The 22323-nt window shown below is 32.0% G+C and overlaps 1 non-coding gene across 1 annotated transcript; it reads left to right on the top strand.

Moving 5' to 3' along the window:
- The first annotated feature begins 222 nt into the window (after positions 1–222).
- On the top strand, positions 223–298 carry TRNAN-GUU. The gene has a single exon. It is a non-coding gene; the product is annotated as a tRNA-Asn (tRNA).
- Positions 299–22323: the final 22025 nt, after the last annotated feature.

Here is a 22323-nt window from a genome sequence, read left to right as displayed (position 1 = left end):
ACTTTAGTTATGTTGTAATAAAATAAAATTACAGTGTATATAAAATGAAACTGAATAACCGTTTCACATATTTCAGTGTATATTGTCCAATAAAACCGTAGTTTTATTCAGAAGGTGAATTCCTAGCACTAATCTAGTTAAGAAGAGAATTACAAATTTAAAAGCGCTTTTGGGTTAGATTAATTATATTATATAATTGAAGTATAAAAATTTTAACAAGTAGCTGGAATAGCTCAGATGGTTAGAGCGTGTGGCTGTTAACCACAAGGTCGGAGGTTCAAGCCCTTCGCTTCTAGCGAATTTTGCTCACTGGTGCTTTTATCCTTGTAGAAATGTTATTTCTTCTGATCTTCACTAATTATGTCCAGATGATTCAACAGATCTGCTCTCCCATGGCTTAGTTGCCAGTTAAAGTCCATCCCATGCATGGCTCTTGTCCACCATATTTGCTAGACAATCACATATCATCAATGGGACCAATCAAGTATCAAGAATTGAGAATTGGCATATGCAATTGCTCTCTCTCTTTATGGCTAGCTCCTTCTTGCTTCAAGCCATCGAACTCAAATAAGTAAAATAACCCTCAAATAAGCCATTGAATCTGAAAAAAAAAAAAGAATAAATAGTCCGGTGGTTTATTTGTACTTTATCCCTTTTTATTATATCATTATAACAATATTTATTGTAACAACATATTTTAAATTATTTATTATCTTCATCTATTGACAACAATTTTCAATGACAAACTTCCAAAACAATTTGTCTCAACAACGAATGTAAATTAAAAAAAATGAATGACTTTAATTTAATGTCGTTGATGTAAAGTATGTAGCCACTTTATTACTATTATTAAATTAAATAAATTAGTAGCTACAACAAAAAAAATAATATATATGCATTTAATTAATTTATAATTAGATGTCTATAATGTCATTATTCAAAAAAAAAAATTATTCATTATAAAAAAAATATAATTTCATCAGTTATATTATATTTATTTTCTACAACCTTCAAAAAAATATTTATTTTCTACAATTCAAAGATTCATTACCTTCAATTCAAATTCATTAATTAATTATATTCACTACATTGCACATTATCTTCTTTTTACATTATCTTTAAATATCAAAGTTATAATACAAATTATATTATATTTTATAAGTATTTTATAGAAATATAATAAATATTACTCCCTCAGTCCCATTTTGCCTGTCCTGTTTTCTATTCATTGGTCAATCTAACTCTTTCTTCATTGCTTATTTTCTTTAGTAATTTTTAATTAATTTTAAATTTTATTTTTTATGTTTAATAGTACTTTTAATATAGTTTCTAAATATATAAATTTTATATACTAAAAATAAACTTAATATTATAAAAAATTGAAGTAAAAATAGCTTCAGTCAAGCCTCGTTAACCGAACCAGACAAACAAAATGGGACGGAGGGAGTAATATTTTGTTCAATACTTTCACATGATAGTCTATAACAAAAATCTCACAACATATGAAACATATAGGGAAAAACTACCACAACCAAATATCAATATGCACTTGTAAGTTAAAGAGTTCATAATACAACTAAGATCTCAGTCATATACACAAAGAAAATCTAAAACTTACAATACCATAATCTCATTGCATGATGATGCCCTCTATGCTACCACCAGTAACCCAATTGCACATGACATAATACAAAAAAAAAAAAAAAAAAAAAAAAGGACATGACATGTACTGAAGATGAAGACAATTATAATGCTGCCCAAAAGAGAATTAAGAAGACATAGAAAAATTTAAACCAAAAGTAGTATTTATTTAGACTATCGCTTTTAGACTAAGTATTTAGACTAACGTTATTATAAAGTTGCAAACATTTATTGTAGTGACAATTATAATCATTCTTTCATATATTATCTTGCATTTATATACTTTAAACAAATTCAATATTCACTTACCTCTGCAAGAACATCTCCTATATAATATTCCATTGATATACTTTGAAGTACTCATTTAAACTAATTATTGGGCATTATCTCATTCGCAAGCAATGCGCGTTAAAAAAAAACAATAAAAAAAAAAACTAGTATTAAAATAAATACTAAGTGATGGAATAAATTTAAATGGGGTTTGTTCTTATTTAATTTAAAAATAAAGAATGAATTGAAGACAAGACAATAAAACTTTTAATTCGATATTAAATGCTTGTTCAATATAATAATTTGGTTTTTGTAAGAGAAAAAACATGTCGTTAAAGAGACAAGGCTTCCCCTATTTATACAAGAGGTTCCTAGCATGCCTTAGGCCACACGATTCGGACACCTTCCAAGAGGATCAAATCGAGCACTCACAATATAATGGCCCTAGCTAGTTAGGTCAGCCCTAATTAAGGTTAGTCTCTTAATCCTCGCCTTTGCCTTGTGCTTATCCTATTGGACATGGCAAATTATCCTATCCGGTTCTAAATTTGTTTATAATTGTGAATATAGAGTTAAAAAATTATGAACATAGAGTTTTATAATTATGAACATAGAGTTCTGTAACTGCAAATATAGATTTTCAATAATTGTAAATATAAAGTTCAAAAATTATGAACATAGAGTTCAATAATTATGAACATAGAATTTTGTAATTGTGAATATAGAGTTCAATAATTGTGAATATTAAGTTAAAAAATTATAAGCATAAAGTTCAGTAATTATGAACATAGAACCGTGTCCATCTTACGAGGCGGACACGGTTCGACGGGATAACGATCCGTTGGACATCGCTTCTTGAACTTGATTGTTTGGGTTAGATTCGGCCAATATATCTTTGTGTGGGTTGTTATACAATGGACCATGGTTCATAGTGCTATGTGGACTATAGTTGTCAAATGAAATTACAATAGAATAATAATACTTTAGTTATTAAAATGAAACTAATAAATAGAACTCATTTAAGAACGTATATTGTCAAATGAAATAAATAAATAAATAAACCATTTGTGACTTGTAAAGCTAAAAATTTGAATAAGATGACGTATATAGTTCGTGGAGGATCCAGGCTTGAGTGGTATCATATTCGCCAGGTTGATAATGGTCAGCATCAAATTAGGTTTCCACACAACTTGTGTCAAACAATCCTCCTTCCTAATAAATTAATTAACTAAATATTACATTGGGAAAATTGTAAAAAAATGCCCCTCTATAATATGTCAATTATCAATGTCACCCCTGAATTATGAGTAGTGTAAATGTTGCCCCTCAATTATCAAAACGGTGCACATATAGCCCCTCCCGTAACAGACATGTTCCCCATTTAAATGTTCCTCATTAGTGTACGACACCGTTAAGTCGGAGTAAATATGTAATTTAGTTGTTTTTTCCCTCCCTCGATTCAAAATACCAGCTATGGACAGAGGTGGGGAACCACAGGCCCGTTAGGGAGGGGCTATATGTGCAATCATTATTGTGTGGACCATGGTCCACCCAAGTTGTGTGGACCATATTTTGTATACTGTAAAATAATGTACATTCAATACAAAAATAATGTACATTCAGTACAAAAATAATGTACATTATATTCTGGGGATGTACATTATTTTTGTACTAAGTGTATAATCTCAGTACAAAAATAATGTCCATTTAATAAAAAAAATAATGTACATTTTGTTATGGTCCACACAGTGTTGTGTGGACCATGGTCCATATAATAATTTGCACTATATGTGTACCATTTTGATAATTGAGGGGCATTTACACCACTCATAATTCAAGAGTGACATTGATAATTGGCATATTATAGAGGGGTATTTTTTACAATTTTCTCTATTTCATACTAAATCCTATTTTTATACATTTAGATTCTTCCAAACAACACAACTTTTAGCTCTCAACTTTTGTTGATTATATTTAATTTGCAGATTTTATCATTAACATATTGAAACAGTTTACTAATTAAATAATACTCCGTATCAAACTTAGGCAACAAACCTAATATGAAATACAAAGTATTTAATATATTAATAATACTTTTACTTACATATATTATCGGTTTTTAAGTAGTAATCAACACTTGATTATTAACAAAATGTATATTTAAAAAGTTTGTGAAACACTCAAAGACAAACATGTTAATAGAGATCAGACTAATATTGATGTGATAGTATTATAGTTTTTTCGTACACACGCCTTTTAAAATTAGAAAAGAAAAGCATAAAGAAGATATATTATCCACTGAATAAATCAGAAGCAATAACAGGACCCGACGGGCTAACGTATGTGCAGCTAAATACTTGTGTTTAGTAATGCTTTTAATTTACTAAAATTTTTGAATTATTTTCAGTGCTAATAAATAACAATATACCTAAACAAAAAAAAAAAAAAGGTGAGATTCTAATTATTTTTTTTCACAATCTCTTTTAAGTATTTCACAATTCAAATAGTTTACTCTGCAGGCTGGTTCAATAGAACCTACATGAATGTAGTAAAAATCAGACTCTTTGAGGTCATTTCTCCTTTGAATAATACATTGTTGAATTTTTTGTTCAGCATCGTTGCGAATATCTTTCATAATACTTTCTGGAATTGGAAGTGTATTATTACGTGAAGATACTAATAAAGGAAAAGCAATGACCAACACGAAAATCATAGTAATGTGTTTATAACTCATAATTGATTATTTCTCTTATTTCTCTATTGTTTTATTTCTAGTCTAGCGTGTCTATATATATAATGACAAGGTGAATTGAATTGTATTAAGTAAGAGGGTTGTAATTAACTTTGATCGAAATTTAGTCAACATACAAATCATCTGAATCATCTACTCCTTTACAAACTGAAATAACTAGTTAATGATATGTTGAGTAACTGTTTTGTAATGTTTTTGAAATAAGAATGACATGTTCAGTGAATAGTTTTGTATTTTGAATTTATTATACATATGTATACGTACATTACTCAATCAATTTCATAATCTTTAATATATATATTTTTAAAGCAGAATACTTCAGATTTTATTATCTCATCTCATCCCACGTTCGTACCTGAGCACAATAAGAGCTAATAATGTTAAGTCCTTAACTGGAATAAAAAAAATGTTGGTGGTAATTGTTTCTTAAAATGAATGGTTCATATTATTTTGATTTTAATTTTTTTAATGATTTTTCTTCTTTACTCTTTATTATATTAGTTTTTCCCTTAAATAACCTTAAATTCCATTAGTATAAACTTTATTAACGAAATATTCCGTTAACTATTTATTATTTTTACTTGATCATTAATTTCTTGATGTGCATCCAATTGTGCACATTTTTTAGTATTGATTTAATTACATTTGTTAGGCTTAAGTTCATAGTTTTGTTAATTTAATTCCATAGTCCTTTATTTTATCATTTAATTATGATTCACACTTGTTTTGAATGTTTTACGGTGTTTTTAGTGTTTTTGAACTATTGTAGGTCAAAGTTATGAGCAAGGTAAGTCCTATGACAAAATTGGAGTCAAAAGTGGAGCGAAAAACACCTATACAATACATTCAACTTGGCTCGACGCGTCCAAAATTTCCACGTATTGTGGTTGAGATCAGCAGGTCTCGAAGCGTCAAGCGACGCAACTGAAATTAAGAAGGGGCGCGGCACTGCTTCTTAAAATTGAAGTTTTCAAACTCCAAGTGTAATCTTCAATTCCCAATTCAAATTTCATATTCCAAATCCAATTTAGAATCAAAGGCAGCAATTTCCTAATTAATTTAGGAAAATTCTAATTCCACTCCAACTTTTTACCTACTATAAAATCCACCTTCCTCAACTCTAATGGAGACAATTTTTTAGAATAGACAATTTAGAATCTGAAATAATTCAGAATTCAACATTCAGAGATCTTTGGAGACAAGACATGGAAAAATCAAGAGCCACAAGTTGTCTTGGGAAGCAAGTCTGGTTCATTCTTGTACTCTTGATAATTTGTATTTTCTTTATTAATATTTTCTATGTATAATTTAGTCATGCTTGACTAAATTCTTTAGAGATTCTTGGGTAAAAGTGTTTATGAACCTATGTGCCTGAGCTCTTAGATTCTTTAATATATTATTATTATATTATTATTTGGGTTTAATGATTGTGTTGCAATTGTGATTTTATTGTTTGATACTTGTAATTAGTGGCCATAGTTACTTGTTTTGTTTGCTTTGTTTGTGTCACAACTCACAATGAGAGTTGGGCATAACTTTGGGCACACACAATTGCACCTAATTATTGCACGTTGAGAAAGGGTAATTTATTTAGGGAGTTTAATTCTTGATTATTGCGCATCTAGAGATGATAGTAGTTAGGAATTTATGACGCTTGATCTCGTTTTATTGGGTGTTTAAGCCACGAGAGGGGAAATTCAATAGTGTTAGTGACTACGAGAGTAGCTCTATACCACCTTGCATCCTCACACTTGTTAAACCCAAATATTAATATTGTCCTTAAGATTTGACATTAGGTGATTAAATACTTGAATCTCAGGAATCTCATCTTCTTTCTAATTGTTTTCAAAATCCTGAATCTCTGTTTTATTTATTTTATGCAAATCAATCATCTAAACAATTGTTAGGATTAGCTCTAATGAATAAGTTAGTAACTGTCATCCGCAAACAAGAGATGTGAGAGAGCAGGGGCTCCTCTCGCCACCCTTAAACCATGTACATCACCTCTATCCTGAGCCTGCTGTAACAACAATGATAACCCCTCCGCACAGATAAGAAACATGTATGGGGACAAAGGATCCCCCTGACGGAGCCCGCGAGATGGGGTTAACTGTCCTCCAGACACACCATTAATCATAATATTATACGAAACAGTAGTGACACATTCCATAATGAGATTTACCTATCCTGCCTGGAAGCCTAAAGCCAACATCATGTTCCTCAAAAATGCCCATTCCATCTTATCATAGGCTTTTGCCATATCCAACTTCAGAGCTCCCCACCCCACCTTACCCAACTGCTTCCTATTAAGAAAATGTCCAACCTCGGTAGCTATCAAGATATTATCAGTAATCAACCTGCCAGGAATAAATGCACTCTGCAATATAGAAATAATATCGCCTAAAAGGGGCTTCATACGATTAGCGATTACCTTTGCAATAATCTTATAAACAACATTACTCAAGGCAATCGGGCGTAGATCCGTGACCATCTCAGGGGACTGCGTTTTCGGTATAAGCACAATATTGGTGAGGCACATGCAGTTAAACGGTGTCTTACTGATTATGAGGAGCTTTCTGGTCAGACTATTAATTATAATAAGTCAAATATATGCTTTAGTAGGAACACTCAGCAAGTTGAAAGAAATTTGGTGGCGGCAGAATTTGGGGTTCATCAAGCACAAAATTTTGGAAAATATTTGGGGCTGCCAGCATTTGTGGGGAGGAATAAACGGGCGGTGTTTGCTTATGTGGAGGATAAGGTGAAACAGAGAATTGGCTCCTGGAATAAGAAACTTTTGTCTCGAGCAGGTAAAGAAATTTTACTCAAATCGGTGGCACAGGCAATGCCAATGTTTACTATGAGTGTGTTTTTGTTACCTGACTCACTATGCAAGAACCTGGTGCGTGTTATGAATAGATTCTGGTGGCGCAATGGGAGGGATGGGGGAGGAATACATTGGCTCGCCTGGGATAAACTGAGTGTACCAAAGAAATATGGGGGCCTAGGTTTTAAGGATTTGAGAGCTTTTAATGTGGCTATGCTGGGTAAGCAGGGCTGGAGATTTTTGACAGACCTCCATTCTCTGGTGGCAAGAATATATAAGGCAAGGTATTACCCAAATTCAGATTTTTTGAATGCCTCAGTTGGAAATAATCCAAGTTTTTCATGGAGGAGTATAATGGCTGCCCAGGGACTCATTATTCGAAATATCAGGCGGAGGATTGGAAATGGAGACTCCACTTTGGTTTGGGGTGACACGTGGTTGCCGTGTGAATCTGAGCCAAGAATCATGTCAGAAAAACCTCCTCACCTTGGGGAAGTCAAAGTTTCTGGGTTAATTGATCCGGCATCAGCTACCTGGGACATACCTTTGCTTAATGAGCTATTTTCTGCGGTGGAGGCGGAGCGGATTTCGGCTATTCCAATTATTCCGGCCTATGATGATATGTGGTATTGGCATGGGGACCCCAGAGGAATTTATACAGTAAACGCTGCCTATCGTAATTTAATGGGAACCATTACTGTACCCCCAAATGGTTTCACATCTTGGAATAAAATTTGGAACCTAAAATTACCCCCGAAGTGGAAAGTTTTCTTGTGGAGAGCTGTGAGAGGAGTATTACCCACCACCATGAACCTATATAATTGAGGGTAGATGTCCCATTAGCATGCCCTTTGTGTGCTCTAAGCTCTGAAAATATTTTACACTCATTAGTACAATGTGAATTTTCTAAATGTGTGTGGAATATTTCGGGATTTGTTGTGCAGAGTACGGTGGATGATGACTTTGGTGTGTGGTTTGAATTATTGCTACGAAATGTTGATGAGAAACAATATATTTCTATGGTGGCCATTATGTACAATATTTGGATGCAACGGAATACGACGGTGTGGGAGCATAAGGTGGGTAGACCACGGCTTGTGTACGAACGAGCAATGGCTACTTTGTCGGCGTGGTGCTCGGCTACGGGCCGCATGGAGAGACAGCAGCCGCCTCATGCTGCTACTGCCGTCACTGGGCAGTCCGAGATGCAGCTCCGCTGCTCCTTGACGCAGCTTTTTCGGCCACAACACGAAAGGGGGCATACGACATTTTACTCCAGGATGCGAATGGAAATTTTTTGGCAGCCAAAAACGGTCCTTTACCGCTTTGTCAGGGACCCTTTATGGCGGAGGCGTATGCATGTAAGGAGGCCCTATCCTGGCTTAGGGATCGTGGAGTCACGAAGGTGGAGCTACGGTCAGATTGTTTGAACCTATGTCACGCACTTGGTAATTCAGCGACTGAGTTTCGCACTTATGATGGTTTAGCTGTTTCAGCATGTCGGGATTTGATGAATCTTTTAATTTCCTGCTCTGTTGTTTATTTTCCTCGTTCTTTAAATATTTTAGCTCATTCGTTAGCTCAGTCAGCCTCTACGCAGGCAAACTCTATGTTGTGGGAGGATAACCCTCCTTCCTTTATTTCGGCTTTGGTTGATTAATATATATACAGCAGTTTACTTTCAAAAAAAAAAAAGTTAGTAACTAGTGCTTGATACAACCACTTCCCTATGGATCGATAACTCGTATTCTGAGTATTATTTGTTTGCAAATATACTACGCATCATTTCTATAAGAAAGGCCTTAGGTTCGAATCTCATCCCAATTAGAGTTGGCATAATTGTTAAACATATACTACAAATATGTTAAAATGTATTAAAAAAAATATAATATAAAATTTAACATAAACTTTGGTCAAATAATTAACCCAACTAAATACATAGCATTATTCAATGATTATAAATCAAAAACTTTGAAAATCATTTGATTTTCTTTCATTTAAAAAAAATAAATTTAAGTTTAGTTTTTTTTTTTTTTTTCCGTTTAATTAATCTTCTTTTGATTATTGAGAATAAAACTTAACATTTCAATTATGCTTTTATCAATGCATGAAAACTTCTAAAGAAATTTATAAGTTAATTTTTACTATATCTATACTATATATAAAAACAAAATCCTGCAATTTTAACTTCCCGCCCAATTCCTAAAAAATCTGTCTCTTCCTAATAAAATATATTGATTTCTATTTTCCTATTCGTAGAGTAATTCTGGGTTAAAATTCAATTCTAATATTATAAAATACTGTAATACAATTTCTATTGTAATCTATCTATCCATCTATACATCTATACTATCTATAAAAATAAAATCCTGCAATTTTAACTTCCCGCCCAATTCCTAAAAAATCTCTCTTCCTAATAAAATAATTGATTTCTACTTTCCTATTCGTACAATAATTCTGGGTTAAAATTCTATTCAAATATCATAAAATACTGTAATACAATTCCTATTGTAATCTATCCAATTGTTATACCGTGCAACCGTGTGTACCATTCTTGGTACACACGGTTGAAAACGGCACCGTATAGTACTATGGGAGTAACGGTGCCGTTAGTGGCACCGTTTCACTCCTCCGATCGTTTAAAAAAAATATTATTATTATTACCATAAAGCGCCACTAGGTGCCTTTTTCCACCATTTCCAACGTTTCGTTTCCAACAAGCTACAGAGCTTCTTTGCACTATTGCAGTCTTCATCGCTCTCTCGGTCTACTCGGAGTCGCGATTTTCGCCGTCTTCATCTCATTGTCGCCGAAGCCGTGTTTTGTTCACCATTCTTCTAGCATTGTCACCATTTTCATCGCTTTCTTCCTCAGGTATAATGTATTTTTGTGATTTTTGACTGTTAACGTTCATATTCGCTATAGATTCTTGTGATTTTTTACTAGGGTTTTGCAATGCGATTTTGGATTTTTCTCAAACAGAGCAATACTCTGTTTTTTTTTTTTTTTTTTTTTTTTTTTTTTTTTGGTGTTTTTTGAAATGTTTGTGGACATATAGTGATGATATTATGGATATATAGCTTTATAATTGTGGATGTGTAGTTTAATACTTCTGCATGTATGAAAATATCATTCCTGTCTTCAATTAGGGTGTTTTTGAAATGTTTATGGACAAATAGTTGTGATATTATGGATATATAGCTTTATAATTGTGGATGTATAGTTTAATACTTCTGCATGTATGAAAATATCATTCTTGTCTTCAATTAGGGTGTTTTTGAAATGTTTGTGGACAAATAGTTGTGATATTATGGATATATAGCTTTATAATTGTGGATGTATAGTTTAATACTGCTGCATGTATCAAAATATCATTCTTGTCTTCAATTATGGTGTTTTTGAAATGTTTGTGGACAAATAGTTGTGATATTATGGATATATAGCTCTATAATTGTGGATGTATAGTTTAATACTTGTGCATGTATCAAAATATCATTCCTGTCTTCAATTAGGGTGTTTTTGAAATGTTTGTGGACAAATAGTTGTAATATTATGGATATATAGCTTTATAATTGTGGATGTATAGTTTAATACTTCTGCATGTATGAAAATATCATTCCTGTCTTCAATTAGGGTGTTTTTGAAATGTTTGTGGATGTATAGTTTAATAATTCTTATTTACAGAAATGGTGCGTGAACCTACACTGGGTGAGGTTCTTAGAGAAACAAATTAAAATGAAGAAGAACAGCAGCACTCCTAAATTCACAAGCAGCTGAGAGCTCTAATCCAACTAATGAAGAACACCCTGCTAGGCAAACAACCATTGCAGAGACTTCAACGAGAGGGTGCCAAACTTTGCGCAAAAGACGCCGAGCACCATAGACTAGAGAAAAAATGGGAGATTACTTCAGTACGAGGATGGGGCCAAAGTTGATGTTTGATCTTGTCCAGAGGCTCTCAACACAGTAGAAACAAGCTGTGGTTGATATTGGATTTGGTGGACTTCTACATCTCCAACTCTGCACCAATGAATCAAAGTTGGTGCAATACCTGCTGGACAAATTTAATGTTTTCAGGTGTGATTTTGTATTAGAGGATGATATTCTCCACATTGAAGAGGTAGATGTCGAATACACGTTGGGAATCCCGCGAGGGCGTATGGAGGTCAATGAGGGAACAAAGATGGAAGACAACTCAACCCGTGAATACAAACTGCTGCTGACTTCATGGAGAAGGAGGTGGGGTATTACAGCAGGCTCACCAATAACAACACAGATGCCAGATGAGATTGTTAGGAGAGCTAACCATGGTGATGAGTTCAAGAGGGATTTTGTAGTCTTTGTCGTTTCCTCCATGCTTCGAGGAAACACAACACGCTACTCCAAGTACAGAATCTTAAAGTCATTGATTCATGTTGATATGATTAAAGAATACAATTGGTGCGGCTACACATACAAATCTCTCATTGACTCGATAGAGACTTACAAAGAAGATAGACGCAGAACCTTTTGGGGGCCAATGACATTGATATTGGTCAGTTCTTATTGTCTTTAATCTAATTGCATGAATTTTATGTAGTTGTAGATGTATAATTAACAATTTATTATGGATATATATGCATGAAGCTTGGAATATACTCAGTTTATTAAGATCCTTTATGTAGTTCTGAATTTGTGGATATATAGTTTTAAAATTGTGGATATATAGTTTTAAAATTGTGGATATATAGTTATGTGATTATAGATATGTAGTACTCTGTGAATATATGAATGTATTACTCTGTGAACAGACTGTTAAGAATTCTGGATATATAGTAATGTATTTTTGGATGTATAGTTATGGATTTATGGATATATATGCATGAAACTTGGAATATACTCAGTTTATTAAGATCCTTTATTTAGTTCTGAATTTGTGGATATATAGTTTTAAAATTGTGGATATATAGTTATGTGATTATGGATATATATTACTCTGTGAATATATGAATGTATTACTCTGAGAACAAAAAGTTAAGAATTCTGTACATATAGTAATGTATTTTAGGATGTATAGTTATGATTTTATGAATATATATCAATGAAACTCGGAATATACTCAGTTTATTAAGATCTGAATATATATTTCCGAATTTGTGGATATATAGTTTTGTGATTATGGATATGTAGTACTCTGTGAATATGAATGCATTACTATGTGACCATGCAATTAAGAATACATGGGTAAATTGTTCTAAATTGATCTTTAACATAATCTTCTGTAATTTGTAGTTGTTCTACTTTGATCGAGTAGAATTCAAAGGAATGAAGGTCAACAGGACATACCCTAGCATACTTGCTTGGACGAGCACTCTTGTAAGAATGAGAGTCAAGGCTGAAAAAAAAGGCAGGGGGGTTTGGAAAGGGAAAGGTTGTCCCTAAGGTTAAGAAGCCAAGGACTGCTGCTACCACCTCACTGCAACAACCTGCAAGCACTGCTGTTGCTACAACCTCACTGCCACAACCTGCATTTACTGCTGCTGCTGCTACCACCTCACAGGCTACTACTTCTTCTACTCCTGCTACTGCAACACCGACACCACCTACAAATGAGCCACTCTCAAGTGTTGACCGGGTGACCCGTGTTCTCCAAAAGCTAGCATCAAATGTTCTAGATTTTGGTGAAGCTATGTCTGAAATTGGAAAGCAGGGCGCACCTATTGAAGTGATGAAGAAAGCATTCTCAGGGATATCAAACATGCTAGGTGCTGCAAGTGCAATTGAATCGACTTCCGTTCCAACTGCCTCTCAGTTGGATGACATATTCTTTGGGAGTGAAACCTTCACAGCTGCAGCGGATTCGTTGGTGGAAGCATTTCAGAAGACAACAAGAACCATGGAAATTGAAGCACCATCATTTGATTTGGGAATACACTGCAATGAATCCCAACCGCAGCCACATGAGCAAGAAACAGAGCAAGTAGTTGAAGAGGAACAACCATTGGATGCTTTGGTTCAACAAATTGGAGAAGATGCAGGACTGTCAACGCCCTTGGGAGGAAAAGTAACTCCTCCACTTGTTAGAGTCCCATTTCAAAGATATGTTCATCATGCCCCTACTGCTGATGCTGATGTTGATGACTTTGATCGGTAAATTGACAGTTTGTTATTTACATTTAGCTTTAACATTATGAATTTATAGTTCTAAGATTATGAATATAAAATTATGAACATTTTTACAACTGTGAACATATAGCTTTGAAATTGTGGATATATAGATATAAAATTATGAACATTTTATATCTGTGAATGTATAGTTCTATGATTATGGACATATAGGTTTAATATTATGGATATGAAGTTCTAACACTATGGATATATAAACAACAGTGTCATGCAAGAAAGTGAGTCTGATGTTGAGGACATGACTGTTAGGAAGAGACCCCAGCGATGATTCAGGAACAAACCTCTTTGTCTGAGGTCACCATACTGGACACAGAATGCAGGTTTTATACGCACTGCAACTCCCCGGGAAAAATCATCTCAAACTATGCATTCTTGAGTGTGTCTAACAAACACCCAGAAGAGTATGTTTGAACACGTATATTTATAACAAACTTTTAATTACTTAGATTGTTCATATTATTATTATTATTATTATTATTATTATTATTATTATTATTATTATTATTATTATTATTATTATTATTATTATTATTATTATTATTATTATTATTATTATTATTATTATTATTATTATTATTATTATTATTATTATTATTATTATTATTATTATTATTATTATTATTATTATTATTATTATTATTATTATTATTATTATTATTATTATTATTATTATTATTATTATTATTATTATTATTATTATTATTATTATTATTATTATTATTATTATTATTATTATTATTATTATTATTATTATTATTATTATTATTATTATTATTATTATTATTGTTATTATTGTTATTATTGTTATTATTGTTATTATTGTTATTATTGTTATTATTGTTATTATTGTTATTATTGTTATTATTGTTATTATTGTTATTATTGTTATTATTGTTATTATTGTTATTATTGTTATTATTGTTATTATTGTTGTTATTATTATTGTTATTATTATTATTATTATTATCATTATTATTATTATTATTATTATTATTATTATTATTATTATTATTATTATTATTATTATTATTATTATTATTATTATTATTTTGGTGTTGTAGTGAGCTATGGTGACTACTACCTAACAAGGCGTCACTTCTCAACTTTGAGCAACGACGAGCTGGATATAGACTTCTTGAATGTTTGGTCTTTGCGGCTAACTTTGAAGAACACAGAACGTGCTGTTGGGAAACCAAAACGAGTATTCTTCACCACACTTCCACATGTAAGAGTTATTTTTGACATGCAGATGCATATTTTTAAAAATCTGGCTGTGTGGCATTATAATTCTAGATGTATAGCTTATAATTTTTTGGATATATAGTACTCTAAGCCTTTTGAATACTCATTTTTTCATTCTGTGTATTCAAAAACAGCTGCAGCTTGATCCATCTGATGATTAGATGAAAAGTCTCCCGGCCGAGAAAAAGATGGAAAATTTCAATGATAGATTGAATTATGAAATATCAAGTTTTGGAAACCTGGAAATCAATGATGCAGACCTTGTAAGATCTATTACACACACTCAATTTAAGAATTTAAGAATTTATTATGGATAAATATGCATGAAGCTTGGAATATACAAAGTTTATTAAGATTTTTTATTTAGCTCTGAATTTGTGGATATATAGCTTTAAAATTGTGGATATATAGTTATGTGATTATGGATATGTAGTACTCTGTGAATATATGAATGTATTACTCTGTGAACAGACTGTTAAGAATTCTGGATATATAGTAATGTATTTTTGGATGTATAGTTATGAATTTATAGATATATATGCATGAAGCTTGGAATATACTCAGTTTATTAAGATCTTTTATAAAGTTATGAATTTGTGGATATATATTTTTAAAATCGTGGATATATAGTTATATGATTATGGATATATAGTACTCTGTGAAATATGAATGTATACCCATGCAGTTAATAATACATGGGTATGTAGTTGTTCAAATTTGATCTTTAACATAATCTTCTGTAATTTCAATTTATCATGTCCATAAATATTAACATCGCTATACCTTTTGTTTTGGAATTAGATATTTTTCCCAATGCATCGCCATGCACACTACTTTGTTGTGTGCATAAATGTCAAGGAATCCAAGGTTCAGGTGATAGACAACAAGGAATTGCATGCTGGTGTTTCAGAGCTTGATAAATATGTGGACTGTCCATATACACTGGTAGCTTATATTATATTAAAAAACCCCTTATTGTCACCTATATATTGAATTTAAAACATTATGAACATTGAGCTAAGTTTTTACCAGATTGAAGCATTCAAGGCGTACCTGGCAGCAGGACAATCCACCTTGACTCCCAAACTAAACAGCATGCCAGTAGAGTTCCTTGCCATGGACTGGAAAAATGCTGAGAATGTCACCAACTGTGGCATATATGTAATACGACATATGGAGACTTACATGGGTGGAGCTCTCGAGAACTGGGATCCTGGGTTTAAGAAACACTAGTTTTTGCCCCGTGCGATGCACGACATAAAATTTAAGTAACTTTATTATTGATAATATTTTAAAAACAATAAAATAAAATATTAATCATGAAATTAAAACTTATTCTGAAATGTATTTTTCTTTAACAGTACTAAATTGGTTGTTATATCGAACATCACATATTGTTAGCATATATTATAAAGAATTGTGTTATAACATACCACATGAGATTTAAAAAGTGTACATTAAAATAATTATATATATATATATATATATATATATATATATATATATATATATATATACACACACACACACACACACACACACACACATTTTTATAAAAAAAATTAAAAATTAGGAAATCAAACAATATACAATAAAAAAATTATGAAATTAAATTTTCTTATATATAAAAACATTTATTAATATGATTTGCAATTAAAGCCTATAGTACATATACTTGACAATATATAAATAAAAAATACAGTATCATCACCCTACATTGAAACTAACTACGAAAATCTTTTCTTAAACATTGCTTAATAATAATAATTATATACGTACAACATATATAAATCTAAACTAAAATAAAACCTGCAATGCTAAGCCCAATAAACATTTAATTATCTATCCACATAACCCAGTTACGTTGCATTTCAGCCCAATACCTGAGCCCATTAACCCAATTATAAAACCTCATTACTAAATCCTAATCCATATTTTTTGACGATTGCGCTTCGGTCTACTCTGTTGCGTTCGTCATTCTCTCTAAAATGTTCACTGACTTACGCGAACCTTCTCTGTTTCCGGCGTCTTGACACACTCGATTTTAAATCATCGCACGTCCAAGTAATCCACTGCTAAAAAACTTTTCAGATAATCTGACCGTAGCTTTTGGCCGTTGTGGAATTGCTTTCTTCCCCAAATGCCGATCTGAAAAATCGGGTGACCGGAGCAAATCTAAAACAAACTAATATATATAGTATCATCTTCAGGTAAAACTTATTGTTTAAAACGAAATTAAGAAATACATCATATTTTCTAATTACTTAATATCAGTTCAATAATTATTTGTTTAAACTTATTCATCTCTCCAATATTATTGTTCATGCAACTGATTTAAATTTTAAAAAACTTTTTTTTCAATTTAATAACTGATTTAGTAACTTTTTTTAAAAAAAAATTCTCTCTCAAAACTATATTAGAATGAACAATTAAATTGTTGTCGATCAACAAAATTGTAAGAATAAAAAAACAGGTTAATCTTATTTTTTAAAATTGGATACTCTAATTTTTTTTTCCAGTAAACAATAAATTAATTTATATAATAAAATGTTAAATTAAAAATACTGGAATGTATTACCTGCTTCATCATTAAATAACAATAATTGTAGATTAACATGTATTGAAAATAGATAAGTATGATGCATTATATACCTTAAAATGATGCAATTTCATTTAATTGGTATTTAATACCTTAAAATGATGCAATTTCATTTAATTGGTATTTAATACCTTAAAATGATGCAATTTCATTTAGGCGGGAAATTGATTGGCAAAAAACATTTTGCTATTATATAGAGTAAGATAAGATATGCGCACAAATGTAAGAGTAACATAAATATATTACATTCAAACTACATTAAAAAAGGATAACAAAATTATAATAAACTAATTATTTATTTTTCTTAATTTACAGGCTAGCTTCATTTGTGAGTTGAGGGAAAAGTATGCTGCTTGTATCATCACATCAAAACTGAACACCGTCGTAAGACAGGTCATGGAAGCTGCAAAGATTGAAGACAAGAAGAAGTAAAAGTGCAAAGATCATTGAACGTTTTTTGTTATGATCAAACATTGTTTTGTAACAACTTTATTGCAATTGTTGCAATTTCTGATCTTATGAATTTCACGGATTGTTTTGTAATAACTTTATTACAATTTTTGCAAATTCTGATCTATGAAATTCACGGAATATATAGTTCTCATATTATGGATATATAGCTTTAAGATTGTGTATATATGGATATAAAATTATGAACATTTTACATAAGTGTAAACATAAAGTTCAAATATTCATGAATTTATATTTCAAAGATTATGGACATATAGGTTTAAGATTGTGGATATATTGATATAAAGTTAAGAATATTTGTACAACTGTGAACATAACATTTTACATAAGTGTAAACATCAAGTTCAACTATTTATGAATTTATATTTATAATATTATGGACATATAGCTTTAATATTGTACGTGGATATATTGATATAACATTATGAACACTTTTACTAATTTGACATACAAGTCCAATAATTTGTTGTCATATAGTTCTCAGAATATGGATGTATAGCTCTAATATTATGGATATATAGCTTTAGTATTATGGATATATAGCTTTAATATTATGGATATATAGCTTTAAACCTGCAAAGCAACAAGTATTGAAATTTTGAATACACAGATCAAAAACATGTAAATTGATATCCTCAAAACAGCTAACAACTTGTATTAACCCCAATCTCAATCTACAACTGCATTATCATCTAAATCATTACTAAACTGACAAAACTCCGAACTCCCAGAACTTGGATGTACAAGGTACCCATCCCCGGCAATCTCAGATAGACTTTCCAAAACCAACGACTGAACAACACCCTTTGTACTCGAAGCAACTTTATTTGCAGCACTCCTCCTCCCCCTTGCAACACTGTACTTCTTTTCAATAACACTACTCCTCCTTACATTACGCTCACCTTTTGATCTCCGATTTGAAAGATTTTGAATGACACCACTTGAAGATGAAACACCACACTCTTCAATATGCACATAGCCAATCTCAGCTTCAACCTTTTTCTTTGCATCCTCAACTGCTTCATCGCAGAACTGCCTAGTTACACTATTATCTTGACTAGATGCAATCAATCTTTGAAAATTTTCTACAAATCTCCACAACCCAAATTGAATGAAGGACACCAGCTCTATAAAACATTGGACCAGTATTCACATCCCTACCATCAGCAACCTTTTTAGTCCACCTTTTCGTGATTTATTTATTAGGGATACTAGAAACACAATGTATATGAAGAATACGTAAACAATGGCAACATAAAATTCCCAACTCGGAAATCAACTTGCAACTACACGAAATGTCCAAGGTTGCCAACATAAAACTAACTTCATGCCTTATAATATCTATATCTGGACGCCATACATGATACTTGAACTGCCAGCCATCATTCAACACCATTTCTTGATGACAAGCATTGTCTTTCATAAATTGTTCCTCAAACAAAAAATATATCTCAATCGTATATACCTCTCTAGCGTGTAAAAGAAGTTTCACGTGCTCCATCATCATAGTGGGTACCCCTTGAGCACAACGAAAATCTTCACCATTCTCTTTGCTTCTCCATTCAGAAATTACACTAACAAATGATGAATAAAAATCATAAAGACCCGCAGTCTTAGACAGCCTTCTTGAAATCGAATGATTAGTAGTTTCACTCCTTTGCGACGATAAAATGCCCCCTGAAAAATAACCCTTGTTGAATGCTGGACACCACTTCTCCCTACAGTCATACAGCTTTTGTATCCAACTATTCTTGTGACACTTATAGTCAGTCACCAATCTGAAAATTATAAGACATATGTTCAGAACTCTAATGTTATATATCCACAATTCCAATACTATAAATCCATAAATTGAATGCATATAATTCAGAGACAAACAGGAAGCTCACTGCTTCACTACTACATGTTCAGACAACTAATACTATATATCCATAATTCTAATGCTATATATTCACAATTCCAATACTATAAATCCATAAATTGAATGCATGTAATTCAGAAACAATCAGAAAGTTTCATGCTTTACTACTACATGTTCACATAATTCTAATAGTATATATCCATAATTCTAATACTATATATCCATAATTGTAATATTAAATATCCATAATTCCTTTACTGGAATGAAAAAAAATAAAAAAATAGTGGACATACCTTGTCCAATAAAATTCAAACTCAGCTTCAGTCTCTGTGTATTTCAACGCACAGTTAAACATATCCAAGAAATCCTTATTATTCCTTAACGCCTTGATATGCTTCTTCGAATTCTCACCAATATGCAATATCCAAAGACGATGACGTGATGTTGGAAACACCTGACAAATAGCAGCAACCATGGATGCACATTGATCTGTCATGATAGACTGTGGACACTTCCCATTCATAGATCTTTAAAATGCTCTAAACAACCACACAAATGATTCTATCCTCTCATTCATAAAAAAAACCACATCCAAACATTACATTCATGCAGTGATGGTTCATCCCTACAAAAGGGCCACAAATCATATCATATTTATTAGTGCAATATGTTGTATCATGCACTAACAAATCCCTAAAAAACTCATAGTCTTGTCTCATCCGACCATCCCTCCAAAAAAAACTGCACAGTCTTGAATCGCAATCAACTTCAAAATCGAAGAAAAAATCAGACTCAGTCGACTGCCTCTTCCTAAATATTTCAATTAATGAGTTCGAATCTGTTCCATCCAAACGCTTTGATGTATCAGAAGCAATCGAATTATAAGCATCTCGATTAGTGAAACCAATTAATGGAGATCACCCTGCTTGATGTTTCAAAAACCTAATACTATCTGTCATTGCAACACCACTCTTCTTCAAATCTTTTAAATATAACAGCTGATTATCACCCACATTTCTATGTGAACGGAGAAGATGACTCTTGTCTACCGCACATAACTCGTGGTTGTGCACTTTTACGTGTTTTGTAACCGTCCACAACCCATCCTCACCCACGTCAAACTGAACACATGCACCACACCCTGTCCTTATGTCCATTTTTTAATATGCCCTAACACCAGCATTTGCCTCAACCTTAAAACCAGCTTTAGAACACATAAACATCTTCATTTGGACTGTTTTACTATATACCTTGCAACGTTGATTACCCTTCCTCACACTAAAACCAACTCTATATGCATAATTGTTATACAACTCATAAGCTTCAACCCCGTTACTTACAACAACACCAACCAAATCTTCATCAACTGCAAATGCAATATATAACCTCAAGTATAACAAATAATACACATTCCATTGAAAATATAATTCCTAAGTAGAGGGGGTGCGGGGAATGCCGAATAAATCCAGCCATGCTCTACAAAAGGAATGACATTTTCCATGGAAAAAGAATGAAAATATAACAATGCTGAACAGTGTGAATTATGAGCATATAAAACTACATATAAACCTGGAATTGAAAAAGAACCATCAATGTCTAACTCTATTGGATCTAAACTTGATGAATCAACAACAACATCTTCACTGACTGCATAATGTTACAAGCCAGAACAGAGTATCAGTTTAGAAATTTGTGGATATATAGTATTAGAATTCTGGATATATAGCTCACAATTTCTGGACATAAAGTTCAATAATTATGGATATACAATCCAGAACAGAGTATCCGTTCACAAAATCCTGGATATATACTATTATAATTCTGGATATATAGCTCACAACTTCTGGTTATATAGTTCAAAAATTATGGATATATATTTCGTTCATTCAGAAAACCATAAACACATAAACACCCAAAATTACGAATGATCTCAGACTAGAATGACCCTCATCACATACGTTGTATACAATCACACTAAATATAAACACCTAAACAATATATCACACTGCAACAATCAAAATAATCGCAAACGATCACAAATCCATAAAAAACCAAATGCAAAATAACCTGGAACAATATGCAATTCATCAACTGCTTGATCTCTCTGATCTACTGCCTCCTCCATCATATGATCCATACAAGAAATCAGGAAAACGACTGCGATTGCTATTGCTATTGCGATTTCACGTATACTAAAATCAAAACACCAAAGTACCAAAATTCGCAAAACTACCAAAACTTTGAAAGAGTGCAAAAACCGCAAATACGATATGAATAACGCCGTTAACGGCCATCCAAATTTTTTATTTTATTTTATGCTAGTCGTGTCGTTTTTTAATAAAACGGCGCCGTTTTGCAACCGTATGCACGACATAATTTGGGTAATCTATCTATCTATCTATACATCTATACTATATACAATTTTAACTTCTAGCCCAATTCATAAAATACTATAATACAATTCCTATTGTAATCTATCTATCTATCTATCTATC

This window comes from Ipomoea nil, unplaced genomic scaffold (assembly GCF_001879475.1).
Source record: "Ipomoea nil cultivar Tokyo-kokei standard unplaced genomic scaffold, Asagao_1.1 scaffold1735, whole genome shotgun sequence".
In the NCBI taxonomy this organism is placed as follows: Eukaryota; Viridiplantae; Streptophyta; class Magnoliopsida; order Solanales; family Convolvulaceae; genus Ipomoea; species Ipomoea nil.
Note: the sequence above shows the minus strand (reverse complement) of the source record. Positions and strands in the feature narration are given on the sequence as shown.